The following is a 13784-nucleotide window of genomic DNA, read 5'->3' on the forward strand; positions in this document are numbered from 1 at the left end:
TTGTGTCTGTATACGTAGTGTGTGTGTGTGTGTATGTGTGTGTGTGTATGTGTGTGTGTGTGTTTGTGTGTGTGTATGTGTGTGTGTGTGTGTGTGTTTGTGTGTGTGTTCGTGTGTGAGGGGGGGATGCCATGTTTGAAGGTGGGAAGACAACTTTGGGATTATTTTTTCTACCTTTACTTAGGTTCCCAGTGTGAGACTCAAGCTGCCAGATTGGCCTGAGCTTGATTTACAGCAGACAGTGACCTTGAACTTCTGGTGTTCCTACCTCTTCCTCCCTAGTACTGGGATTGCAGGTGATCACCTTCCTCCATGGTTTATTCAGTGCTGGAGAGTGAACCCAGGGCTTTGTTTTTGTTTCTCAAGCACTCTACCAACTCTCTCTCTCTCTCTCTCTCTCTCTCTCTCTCTCTCTCACACACACACACACACACACACACACACACACACACCATGGAAGGCTTTTTCAGACCTGGAATCCTAGACTAGACAGAGATCTGTCCATGGTAAAAACTGGGACTCTGCTCTCCAGATCTAGGCAAGCCCAGAGGAGAGAGCAGAAAGAATTTTAGTGCTCAGAATGAAGTTGACCTGGATGTGAGGGGTTGGGCCATTGAGCAGAGTGAAGGGCGTGGTGTATCTCAATAACCAGGAGAGGCTCCACTTACTCTGTATCTGTATCTGGGTACGGAAGCAGGCACCATAGCGGTTCTCCCTGGTAGCTATAGGCTGTCTACTGTTGTCCTTGCGGTGTGTAGATGAGAAACCGAGGCTACTTGAGGTAGCAGAGCCCACTCAGGCTTGGGCAGCTGGTAAATACAGTGTGGATGCTTAGAGCTAGAGGGGAAGCTATCCCAACCAGCCTTCGGTCTCATGCCCTTCTCCCTAGGAGCTTAGGAAATACTAATCTAATATTGCAACCCATGCTCTTCTCTGCAGCCAGAGAGAAGTTTCTGGAACCCAGCTCTGGTAAAGTCATGCTTCTGGTCACGAACTCTCCATGGCTCCCAGCAACAGTCTAGACAAGGCATGGCACTATTGGGCAGACAACATTAGCCTCTGCTGAAAGTTTCTGGCAGTCCCCAGTCCCCAGGGCTTCCCCTGGGACAAGCACTCCCCGCCTTTCTGTGCCAGCCAAGCTTTGCCTCAGTGACTTCTTCTGTGGGAATGTCCTTTTATAACATGGCACCTGCCTGTCTTCCCTCCCAAGTTGAGCCCAGAGTTCCCCTGAGGACTTGGCAAGAGTGTTGAGTTGGTTTGATCTGGTTTGAGTGCCAGCACTGGGGTGCTGACATTTACTGATACACGATACATGGACTTTCGATGGCAGCTTATGCTTTATGAGTACAGGTAAACACGTATATTAAAGCCTGGCTAAGAGTTGTTTTCAACAATAGTTGTACATAGATGGATTTAGAAACCATGTTACAGTCAGGGTTGGCTCTTTCGAAGCTGTGTGATAGGGGCAAGTCGCTTGACCTCTCTGAGCCCAGGCTTCCTGTCTGTGAAATGGGCATCATGTTTGTGCCTACTGCACAGGTCAACAAGGACTCACTGAGACACACCATGCAAAGGAAAACACTTCCCAGCTCTGCCTAAGCCCTGATGGGTGGGTAGGGTCCTTTTGGAAGAGGCAGGTGGTGGAAGGCAGGTGTAATAGTTAGTCGTGTGGCTCAGTGGGCTATGCTGAGATAATTCCAGTGTTTGATGAAAGGCATGGGTCTCCTCTCTGGTCAAGTAAATATTATAAGAAAGGTTTGTCTCCAAGGAACCACTCCCCCCTTGAGGGCCAAAGTCCTCAGGGAACAGTCTGGAGGCTCCTTTTATGTGACTGTAAACTAATCCAGGGCCTGGCAGGGTCGAGCTTGGGTGGCTCTTATGCGCAGGGCGGCATCTGAGTGGTCAATGATTACCTTTTATGCTTGGCCATAAAGGCAACGGCCTGGTGTGTGGACCGTGTCACTTTATACAGTGAATGTCTCAGGAGGGTGTTGTAGGCATGGGCACACATACCTGTGTGTGCATATACACGCATACATGCACAAGCACACACACGCTCCTACTAAGAAGAGGACCTGTCTCTGCCGAGGTCTAGTATATCCCTGCCAGGCACTGCTGCTCTGCTGAGTGCTGTCTGGACCAGAAGCCGAGGGCTATGGGTGGGGCCCAGGGGGTCAAACACAAATGAGTTCTGCCCAGGGTCTGGATCTATGTGGAAGGAGGGAGCTATTGCTTGGCTCAGGAGCCAAGTCTCAGAGGAGCAAGGATCTGGCCACAGTGCAAAGTCCACATAGCCTGTGGTGGTGCAGCTGAGGTCTGGGGTTTGGGGGGTTGCTGTGGACTGAGGCTGAGGCTGGAGACCCTGGCTGAGCAAAGACGAGAACTCAGCTATTCTCTCTGCTAACAGATTCCGGGCTATTCTCCCCAAGAGCCCAAACAGGAATCTGAGGGGACAGGAAAGTCTGATTCAGGTCATCACCCATCCTCAGGTACCGACACCTATCCTCTGTGGAGTAGTGGCCGGCCATCAGGGGTCAGGGCTGGGGCAGAGATGGCCAGTTCAATGTTCTACCTCTCAGTTGATAAGGCCTGCAACCTTTGTCCCAGTGAGGGAGGCTGAGGAGCATGCACTGAGGGCTAGTTTGGAAGCCTCTGGTAGGTCCACGGCTGAGGGCACCCTTGTGGGTTGCTGCGAGTAGCCATCAGGAATCTGGGTCCCAGCCAGCTCAGCCTGGGCCCTGCTGTTCTCCAGTGACCGGATAAGGAAGGGCGTTGTGGTCCTCTAAGGGAATGAATGATTCAGGCGAGGAGCCAGCAGAGGCTTCTGAGAGGCAGCTGCACCTGGGAGGGAGAGAGTTATTCATTCGCTGTAATCGTAAATGCTCTGTAGAACTGGAGTTGCTTTGAGGCCTGGCCAGAGCCTCCAATCAACCTTTGGTTCTGATAAAGAGACCCAAGGTGATAACACACAAGCTAGAAACTGTCACCGGGAGTTAATTAGGGCACTGAGTGCTGAGTCTGGCCACACCTGCTACACCTGACCAGACTCCTTGGGAGGGAGCGCGGAGGGAGCTCCCTGCCCGTGCACCAGCCTTACTGTCTTTGTTACTTCTTTATTTCCACCCCTCGTTCCTAGCCCCTCCCCTCCCCACCGCTGACATCAGGGCACGAAATTGAACGTATTGCAGTCTGTGACACCTGATCTTGTCGACATGACATAGCACAACCTGTATAGCCAGAGGCCCCATTCTAGTCTCTTTCCACACAGCCCTGAGCCAGTGACATCAGTCTGGACATGTCTCACACCCTGGACATTGGCAGGGCGATGGGGCAGGCATGCAGTCTACTGGATTCTGATGTGGTCTAAACCCCACACTCTGTGTCATGAGACCCCGTAGTCCGTGATGTACAGAATCTATTACTGCAGCCACCCAGGAACACGCAGGGATAGGTAATGTGATAGTTGACAGAATCCCCAACCCACCGCGCTGTCCCTCACTCATGTAATCATGCCTATAGCTGTCGGTGACCAGGTGCTGGCTCAGACTGAACCCACTCTGAGCTGGGGAGGTGACTGGAGGGAGTTGGTGCTGATCGAACTGGTGCTGGCCAGACTGAGCCCAGTAATAGGCTGCCTTTCCATTGTGTAGGGTCCAACCGCAGAGCAAGGCAAGAGCAGGGAAATGCGGCCTTTCATGCAGGGCTGAGGAGACTGGCGGGAGAGGGTCTGGGGATAGGTATTGCTAGCTCCAGGCTTGGTTTGGGTGGCTGGTGACTCAGACTTGGCCCAAACCTAGCTCTTGCAAGCCTGTGCCATAGAAAGGCAGAAATCTCTGAGAATAGGGTCACGGAAGGTGCCTTACGGGGCAGTGGCTGGAAGAGGAAGGTTTTGCCTGCCTGGAGAATGCTGTGTTTGTAGTTGTTAGAAGGGAGAGTCCTTGGAAAGGAAAGCCCAAAGTGACCCTGGGAGAGTAGCAGGTGGTAGAAATGCATCACCCTTCAGCTTCCGGTCCCATCTAAACAATGAGTGTAACTGGTGTACGTTCTTCACAGGCCTTTCGAGAAGCAGATGAATCAGCGTGTGGACAGCTGATGTTACGGTGATGGGAGAGTGGGTGTGAGTTGCCTGTGGCTTGGCAAACAGTGTGTGGAAAAAACAAGGGAACTCAAAGGCAGATGAGCCTGCCACCCTGGGAGTGTCCGGAGTAGACGGCTCAAGGTGTATGGAGCACACAGAAGCGGCAGTGAACAGTGACCTAGCATGCGTCGCGGTGGTGGGACAGAGTTGGGCTGTCCAGGGTAGAGAGACTCTAAAACTGACTGCCAGGTTTTGCTCAGATTACGGGGCTGAGGGAAGATCCAAGACTGAGACCGTTGGATTTTTTTTTTTTGTTTTTTTTTTTTGTTTTTTTCCGGAGCTGGGGACCGAACCCAGGGCCTTGCGCTTGCTAGCCAAGTGCTCTACCGCTGAGCTAAATCCCCAACCCCAGACTGAGACCGTTGGATAACCTTCCTTTAGCTTTGCTGTTGTTTACTCGCACACGTGTGGAGGTGCGTGTAGCAGGGAGAGGTAGGAAACCACTGAAGGTCGGCACATATGCAGAATTACTACCTGTCCCAGGGAGGGGTCCACAGCTCCATCGCTGTCCTCAACATCTGGAAGAGCATGGCTCGCCGTGAGAGACCAACCCAGAAGGCTGTATCTCACACACCCTGTTCTTAAGTAGTCCAGTTCTCCTTCGTAGTTGCCTCAGCCCCACACCAGGACACTTCATAACGTCAGAACCTCTGGGTGTGAGCTTGTGAGAGGCTGTGTGGGCGCACACGTCCCAGTATGGGTGTGGAGGCCAGAGGACAACTTGGAGTAGTCAGTTCTCTCCTTCCACCATGCAGGGCCTCAGGGATCAAACGCAGCAGCCTCCCATACCTGTTAAACCAGGGTTTCTCAGCCTTCCTAATGCTGTAACCTCATGTTCTGCTGACCCCCAACCATGGCATTATCTTCGTTGCTACTTTATAACTATAATTTTGCTACTAATTATGAATCATAATGTAAATGTCTATGTTTTTCAGATGGTCTTAGTTGGCCCCTGTGAAAGGGTTATTGAGAACTCCCGTTAAACACTCTCACCGTCCATAGGGCATTTCTAGATCAGATTGCTTAAAGCCAGGTCAGTTCTCTGCCCTTCCTCCCAGGGCCCACCAGGACGTGGGCACAGCAGTAGCTGCCAGGTGGCTGAGTAGAACAAAGTGAGGGGGAGGGACCGCTGGGGCCCTGGCAAAGAGGAGAGATTCACCTGTGGAGCCTTGGCGTCACCAAGACCTGTGCAGGGAGATGGTAACACATTCCCTGGCTGACAGCTCAGGCAGGTCTAAAGCTTGCTGAGCAGCCGCAGGAGGTGAAACCTGCGGAAAGCTGAGATGGAGCTTAGTCATGGTTACCGTTGCTGTGATGAAAGGCCATAGCCAAAGCAAGCTGGGGAGGAAAGGGTTATGTAGCTTACACTTCCACATCATGTTCATTATCAAAGGACGTCAGGATAGGAACTCAGGCAGGACAGGAACCCAGGCAGGACAGGAACTCAGACAGGACAGGAACCCAGGCAGGACAGGAACTCAGGCAGGGCAGGAACCTGGAGGCAGGAGCTGATGCTGAGGCCATGGAGGATGCTGCTTACTGGCTTGCTCCCATGGCTTGCTCAGTCTCTTCTTATAGAACCCGGGGCCACCAGCCCAGGGATGGCACCACCCATAATGGGCTAGGCCCTCCCATCCTTGATCACTTGTCAAGAAAATGCCCTACAGCTGGATCTCGGAGGCATTTCCTCAATTGAGGTTCCCTCCTTTCAGATAACTCTAGCTTGTGTCAAGTTGACATAAAATTAGCCAAGACATGATCAAAAGAAGGAGACACCCAATGTTGACCTCTGACCTCTACATTTGTACACTAGGTGAGTGTACACATATACACATACCACCCTATACATATATACCACACACACACACACCACCCTATACATATATACCCCCACACCACCCTATACATATATAACACACACACCACCCTATACATGTATACCCCCACACCACCCTATACATATATAACACACACACCACCCTATACATATATACCCCCACACCACTCTATACATATATAACACACACACATACACACACCACCCTATACATATATACCCCCACACCACCCTATACATATATAATACACACACCACCCTATACATATATACCATACACACACATACACACATCACCCTATACATATATATCAAACACACACACACTACCCTATACATATATACCACACACACACACCATCCTATACATATATATACCCCACACCACCCTATACATATTTACCATACACACACATACACACATCACCCTTTACATATATATCAAACACACACACACTACCCTATACATATATACCACACACTTGCACACACACATATACACACATGCATATGTATATATAATACAAATGAGATATATATACACATATACATACACATACAACACACATATATGCATATATATCACATATATACTACACATCACACAACATACTCACATATACCCATCTAACACACATACATCACACTATACATGTACTATACATCTTCCACACAATGTATACATACATACACCCCACATACCTCACAAATATCACACACACACAGACCATACACCCACCATCACTCAACTGTATAGACATATATGACATACACATACCACATACGCATGCTTCATACACCATATATATATGCCACACACATACACTACACATACATATATAACAATACACGTATACACACTATACACATATGTAACACATATACACACCACACAGATACACGTACCACACAGACTGGGACATGACAGCTATAGGTACATGCTTGTAATCCCAGCACTGAGGAGCTAAAGCAAGGTTACAGAATGCATGTCAGGCCAGACTAGACTACAGAGGCCTTGTCCCAGGAGGAGGGGGGAGGGGGGGAGGGGAAGAGGAAGGGGAAAAAGAGGAAGAGGAAGAAGCAGCAGCTGATTGGTAGCATAATTTAAGACTTGAAAGCAAAGATGTAGCCTGAAGCAGGCAATTGGTCTTGAAACCAGAGGACTACCCACTGTGTGACTTAGTAACCTGACTACCCACTGTGTGACTTAGTTCATCTGTTTCTGGGTACAGTTTCCAGAACTATAAAATGGGCACAGGAGCACTATCTCTCCTTCATAGGGTCATTACAATAATCAAATGGAAGCAAATTGCTTAGGAAAAGGTTTTTTACACAAATCCCCAGGGTGTGTGTGTGTGTGTGTGTGTGTGTGTGTGTGTGTGTGTTGGTCCTTGTTTTCGTCCAGTTATTCCCAGGCCCAGGCTGGTGCACAGCTCTGGCATAGGGTGTGGTGTAGTGACCACTGTCAGCATGTCCAAAGTCCCCTGTTGAGTTGGCAGAGAGCCTGCCCTGGTACTTCTTAGCCCCAAAGCCTAGAAGAGTTTCCCGAGGTGTGGTGGGTAGAGAGGACAGGAGACTTGGAACCCCCAGCACTGGCTGAAAGCCCTACCCACACTACGTGGCCCTCACCACTGCTGTCTGGCCCGTTCTACAGCAAGCACAGGCCTAAGGGCGTGGGATGTAGTGACATGGGTGCTTCTGGGGATTCCCTGCACTGACGAGCGCGTGGGCCTTTTGTTCATACCAACTTCCCAGGCTGATTCGTGGCTGACTTATGGCTCTAATGATTTCATCTGGTCAACAAACAATTTTGGAGACCCAGCTGTGTATCACAGAGAAGCCTGTCTTAGTCAGGGTTCCCTTGCTTTGGCAAATGCACGAGGAAAACTTCAGGGAGGAAGGATTTGCCTGGGCTCATGGTCTCAAGAGACTGGCAGTGCAGAGACATTCACTTCACGCTGCCCAGGAAGCAGGAGGGGAGCGGGAAAGAGATGGCTCAGTAAACAGAGCATTTGTCGTGTAGCCCTGACACTGCGGTCTGATCCTTGGAACTCACATGAGCCTGGATATAGCAGGTGCGGGGGGCTCTAATCCCAGTGGGCCCATCTGGGAAGACAGCAGAAGGAGACGGGAGAGTCTCCCGGAAGTCTGTGCACCGGCTAGCCTGGCTTGCATAGCACAGAATAAGTTACTTTCTCAAACAAGGGGGAAGGTGAGGGAAGACACCTGAGTCTCTCTGGCTCTATGTTATAGCATTCATGTGCCTGTATGCACAAATGAATACACACACACACACACACACACACACACACACACACACTCGCACATACACGCACACACACTGTACACAAACTCCAAATACACTGTGCTGGTTAGCTTTTATTTTGTCTTGTTTTATGTCCACATGACACAAGCTGGAGTCATCACGGAAGAGGGAACCTCGATTGAGGAAATGACTCCGTCAGAGTGGTCTCTAGGCAAGTCTGTGAGGAATTTTCTTTTATTAATAATTTATGCATAGGGCCCAGCCCACTTGACCTGTGCCACCTCTAAGCAGGCAGTCCTGGGTTTCGCGTGACAAAGCTGAGGGAGCCATGGAGAACAAACAGTAGGCACCATTCTTCACGGTCTCTGCTTTAGTTCCTGCCTCCAGGTTCCTGCCCTGCCTCAGGTTCCTCCGGTGGCTTCCTTTAATGATGGGCTGTGATTGCAATGTTTAAGTTGATTTTGGTCAGCCCAGTGGCCGCCTGTTGGCTCCCTCCCCTCCCTCACCGACTTCCTCATGCACACCACTCTCCAGTCACCCCGGGTCATGGCAACACCCTCTTCATCATCCCTGACACTCAGTCCTGTCCCACTTAGTGGGTGTCATGAGCCCCCAGCACAGATAGGGCTTCCTTGTCAGCCCTGAAAGGAAAAGCAGCCACAGTACAACAAAGCGAAACACCCACAAAGGCTGTGCCTCCATCCCTTTCCCAGAAGCCTCTGCGGTCTTTCACATTTGCAGGTCTTCTCTTCCAAGGGGTCTTCCTGGCCACCCAGCCACGGGCCACGAGCTCCGGCATCCTTAGGTCCCAGTTGCTACAGCTGTGTGCAGGCTATAGGAAAGCTGGCTGGAAACTTCCGCCCCTCAGACCAGTTTGATTCCCTCACCTCCCAGCACAGTGCTTCTGGCCGGAGAGCTTTTTCCTGTCAAAACTGTGGGTATCCTCTCATCTCACACAAGGTTCAAAGCCGCTGCTCCCCACAACCCTTCTGCTTCCTGGGCACACCTCCCTCTCCCGCAAGCTGTTTGCGCCCTGGGTGAGAGGAGCAGACAGATATTCAGCTTCTAACGACTTTTTCTTTCTTGAGCTGTACTTTATGCTTCGCCGCCTGGATCCGAGTGTTAGTACCTCGCTGTCACCGCAGGGTAGTGCTGGGTGAGCTGTTGTTGTTCTTCTTAAAAAGACTGATTTTTATTTGTGCATGTGCAGGATTATTTGTGTGTGGGTCTGTGCACATGAGCGCAGGTATCCATGGAGGCCAGAAGAAAGTGTCAGATCTCGGGGTTGGGGATTTAGCTCAGTGGTAGAGCGCTTGCCTAGGAAGCGCAAGGCCCTGGGTTCGGTCCCCAGCTCCGAAAAATAGAACCAAAAAAAAAAAAAAAAAAGAGAAAAGGTTGATTTTAGGGGCTGGGGATTTAGCTCAGTGGTAGAGCGCTTACCTAGGAAGCGCAAGGCCCTGGGTTCGGTCCCCAGCTCCGAAAAAAAGAACCAAAAAAAAAAAAAAAAAAAAAAAGAAAGTGTCAGATCTCCTGGAGCTGGAGTGACCGGAGGTTGTGAGCCACCCAGCGTGGGTGCTGAGAGTCGAACTCCTATGTAAGGGCAGTGGGTGCTCTAACCGCTGAGCCATCCCGTCAGCCTTCTCTTTTGTCTTTTCCTTTTTTTTTTTTTTTTTTTTAATTTTAACTTCTTTTTTTCTTTTCTTATCTTTTTTCAGAGCTGGGGACCGAACCCAGGGCCTTGCGCTTGCTAGGCAAGTGCTCTACCACTGAGCTAAATCCCCAAGCCCGTGAGCTAAATCCCCAACTCCAAATTTTAACTTCTTTATTGTTTGCTTATTAAACATACATTCTCAAACTGACACTTTGCCATGAAAAATCGACAAAAATAAGGCAATACCGTAAGATGGGCTTTACATACAATAGGAAGTCTGAATACCCGTGCGACAAAAAAGGCCAGGAACAGAAAGCGTTGTATTCTGAGCACACACAAACGTGTGTGTGTGTGTGTGTGTGTGTGTGTGTGTGTGTGCGTGCGTGCGTGTGTGTGGTCCCTGTATGACCATAATTCCTTAATCACCCTTCTGTGAAGACTGAATCTTAAGAAATAAGAACTCTGAACTGCAATTATTTTTACATTATCAATGTTAAACTCAGGAGAAGCAGCTGCATTGACTAAATGTTAAAGGTTTCAAAAGTAAAAGGCAACTTTAATTTTTAGTTAATTTTTAGACCCTCTAAACAGGGTCTGGAAAATGGTAGGTTTTTTTTCTCTCTTGGTATGAACAAAGGATGGTAAACAAACGTCATTGAGAGTGTGGACACATGTAAAACCATCTTGGGAACCCTGCTCCTAAGAAACCACCAGAAATAATGAGTAGACCCGACAACACACGTGCAAAGCTAACTCCACACACGTTACAGTTTTCAAACTCTGCTTCTAAGACAATTTTAGGACACCTAATAAGTACAGCAGGCCATTCAGAAAAACAGAAACAAAATATAAACCTGGTCTTTGCAATTCAAAAAGTTTTTACCATGAACAATATTCAAATATAAAATCGCACTAATTTCTTCTAAATATGATTTCTTAAACAAGCCAAACCTTAATGATGTGATGTGTACAAACTAACAGTAGTGTATATTCCAAACATCCTTCCTGTAGTATATGACATAACTGTTCTCTGAGTGAAGGTTTATGTTAAAGTTTAAGGTGTAAACACTTTAGAAGTCGCTTAGCTAAATTACTGTTCAGTGAAAAGTAACATCATCTCATAACGGGCTCCTGAATTTTCAAACTCACATGTAAAATACATTTACATCTTAAATTTCTAGAAAAGGCACGTCTTATGTAGAAAAGCGGCAATTTTTTAAACCCACCAATTTACTGAAAAAGCCATCACTTTTTCTTAGAAACACTGATGCTTCTCAAGATGTTGGCAGCAAGGCACACACAGGATAGCACACATTTCACACAGTGCATTTCTCCCTTTAATTACATTCCAGAAGTGGGTGGGACGCCTCCTTGGCTGTGGCAAGCTGACGTGTTTAATGGACTATGTAAGCTGGTCTCCTTGTACACAAACCAAGCATTTCCTCCCCAAAGTATCATGTTCAGGAAGCCAAAGATCGCGGATACATTCAGGGATCTCGAACAAGTCACAGAGACAAAGTGACTGCCACTCCTGACTCACAAGGGTCAAGTTCAACAATTCTGTGTCCCGTGGCTATCTTAATATCTGTGAGAGTGTTAGCCCAGGCCCAGGCGCTCACCAACCACAAAAAAAGTAGCAACAAGAGTAACAAGAAAGTCAACTGTGGGTGGTGTGGGACAGTCCCAGGAGAGGTTCCTGTAACCAATACAGAGGAGGTGGGCAGCGGTGCAGTACAGAAACACGAAGACGGCAAACTTAACCTAGAACTGTGCGGAAGAGGAGTGACATGCTTCTCCCAGTTCACTTCACACACATTGACATTCAGAACAAAATGACGCCTGATTCAACCTGAATGGATAACCGAAGGTAGCTGTAACAGTCTTCTTGCCACCAACTTTAGAAGGACAATATACTTGAATTTCTGTTTTGCCCTTAAACCTACCACCGGAAGCAAAAGCAGAGATTGAAGCAAACCATTCGAGGATCTTGGTGAAGCCGAGGGGCTCCTTGAGAGGGTTGATGTTGATCCGGTGGGCGGACATCCTCTGAGGGAAAGGGGAAGGGGAAGTTCTGGAGCACCTTGGTGGTGGTGGGGGGGAGCGGAAGGCGGGCTATTTCTTTTTCTGAGACAAGGTCTCGTGTGGCCTGAGGCTGGCCCAGAAGTCAGTGTAGCTGAGAAGGATCTTGAACTTGACCTTCTGACATCTACCTTCAGGTCTTAAAGGCTGGCATTACAGTTGCGTGCCAAGTCTCAAGAGCCAGTCCACAGGGAATAGTGACCCATTTGGGATCCAGGAAATAAGTGGCAGCTGTGGACACACTTCCGGAGAGCTGACACTTTGCAAAACGCAGCTAACACCGTCATGAACATATGAGATAACTTTTGGAAATTATCATATTTATCTGTTGGGTGTATATGCATGCACATGGGTGTGCTGGTGCCATAGATGGCATGGAGCAGTCAGAGGACAACTTTTAGGAGTTGGTTCTCCACGTGGGTCCTGGTATCGAACTCCGGTTGTCAGCATCCATCTCGCTGGTCCCATGGCATGACTTGAAAGACGCCTCCATGCCATTGTTGATTCGATGTATTTGAGATGGGGTTTCATGTGTGCCAAATTCTCTATGTAGCCAAGCATGACGCTGAACCTCTGACCTTCCTGCTTCTACAGACTTGAGCCACCACACCTGGATTTTTGTAGCATTGGGGATTGAACCCAGGGCTTTGTGCATGCTACACAAGTACTCTACCAGCTGAGCCAGAGCCACGGCTGGCTGGGTGAGGGTAAGTGTGTTTTAGCAGCAGAGAGTCTCTCACACCAGCCTTGCAGGCACTGAACAGGCGCTCGCTTTCCAAGCCTTTCCACGTGCCAGCACCACTGTGAACACAGAAGACCTCAGGAGGCTGATGTCCTCAAGGAGACCTTGGGGGGCTGTTTAAGAGAGTCTGGATTAAGAGGGCCCAACCATCAACAGGGTCAGACCCAGGTCAGCGGCCATTGGATTTGTATCCGGTGTTTGTGCTGGAAAGTGTGTGTGGCAGACACACCTGACTGACTCCCAGGCTCTGGGGCACTATTTTTAGAAGTGTCAGCCGTCGGCCCCACCTCCACACCTGCTCAGGCGGCCCAGCTGCTGGAGAGGCCCAGGAGCTTACCTGTGGCCACCGCAGCCGCCTCTGCCAGGCGGGCGGGCTCATCCTTCAGGTGGAGTAGCTTCGGGGCCTGGCTCACCTGGGTGGGCTGGACTAAGATTTTGCTGATCTGCCGATCAGATGGGGAAATCCCAGCTCACGTCTGCAGGTCTACCCCTATCTCTCAGGCCTCGGTGCCTTGAAGGAGGCCTGGCTGTGGAGTTCTCCAGGCCTCAGCAAGTGCGCCATGCCTGTGAACCCTTACGACATCCCTTGAGGCCAGCTCGGAGACTTCCTGATCCAAATCCCCCCACTGTGTAGGGAGACTACATCTCCAATCCTCCCAATGAGGACAGTCCAAAGGAGATCTAGCCTGTCCCGGAGTCCCTAGACACTTGGGTCCTTGACCTTGGCTGGTGGGAGCAGTCTCCAGAAGCCCTTCCCTGTGGAATACAGACACATAGAATCCAGACAGTGGGCCCTCCGTTGCAGTACACTTCCGACCCCAATAAGCCCGTGCAAAAGTCACACAACTCAGCTATTATATTTATAAGCTGTATGCCTATATTGGGCAGATTCACCACTTCAGTTCTCTATTTCAAGAGTTATGAACTCTCTTGCTACATGCGGCTTCTCCAGGCTAAATGGCTCTGCTCCATCTTCCTTTCACCTCCTCCTTCTCCTCCCTGCCCCCACTCTCTAAAACCTCCAGCCCCACCTTTCCCCTCCACTGCCCAATCACCAGCTCCAGCCTTTAT

General features: G+C 49.4%; 1 long non-coding RNA gene and 1 pseudogene across 1 annotated transcript in view; one reads left to right on the forward strand and one right to left on the reverse strand.

Moving 5' to 3' along the window:
• LOC134479092 (uncharacterized) overlaps positions 1-13784 on the forward strand; it is a 96680-nt gene that overhangs the window by 40059 nt on the left and 42837 nt on the right. The gene's annotated exons all lie outside the window — the stretch shown is intronic.
• LOC148005053 (synaptophysin-like protein 1 pseudogene) lies at positions 11176-12002 on the reverse strand (annotated as a pseudogene).

The sequence above is a fragment of the Rattus norvegicus genome, chromosome 6 (genome assembly GCF_021556685.1).
Source record: "Rattus norvegicus strain SHRSP/BbbUtx chromosome 6, alternate assembly SHRSP_T2T, whole genome shotgun sequence".
In the NCBI taxonomy this organism is placed as follows: Eukaryota; Metazoa; Chordata; class Mammalia; order Rodentia; family Muridae; genus Rattus; species Rattus norvegicus.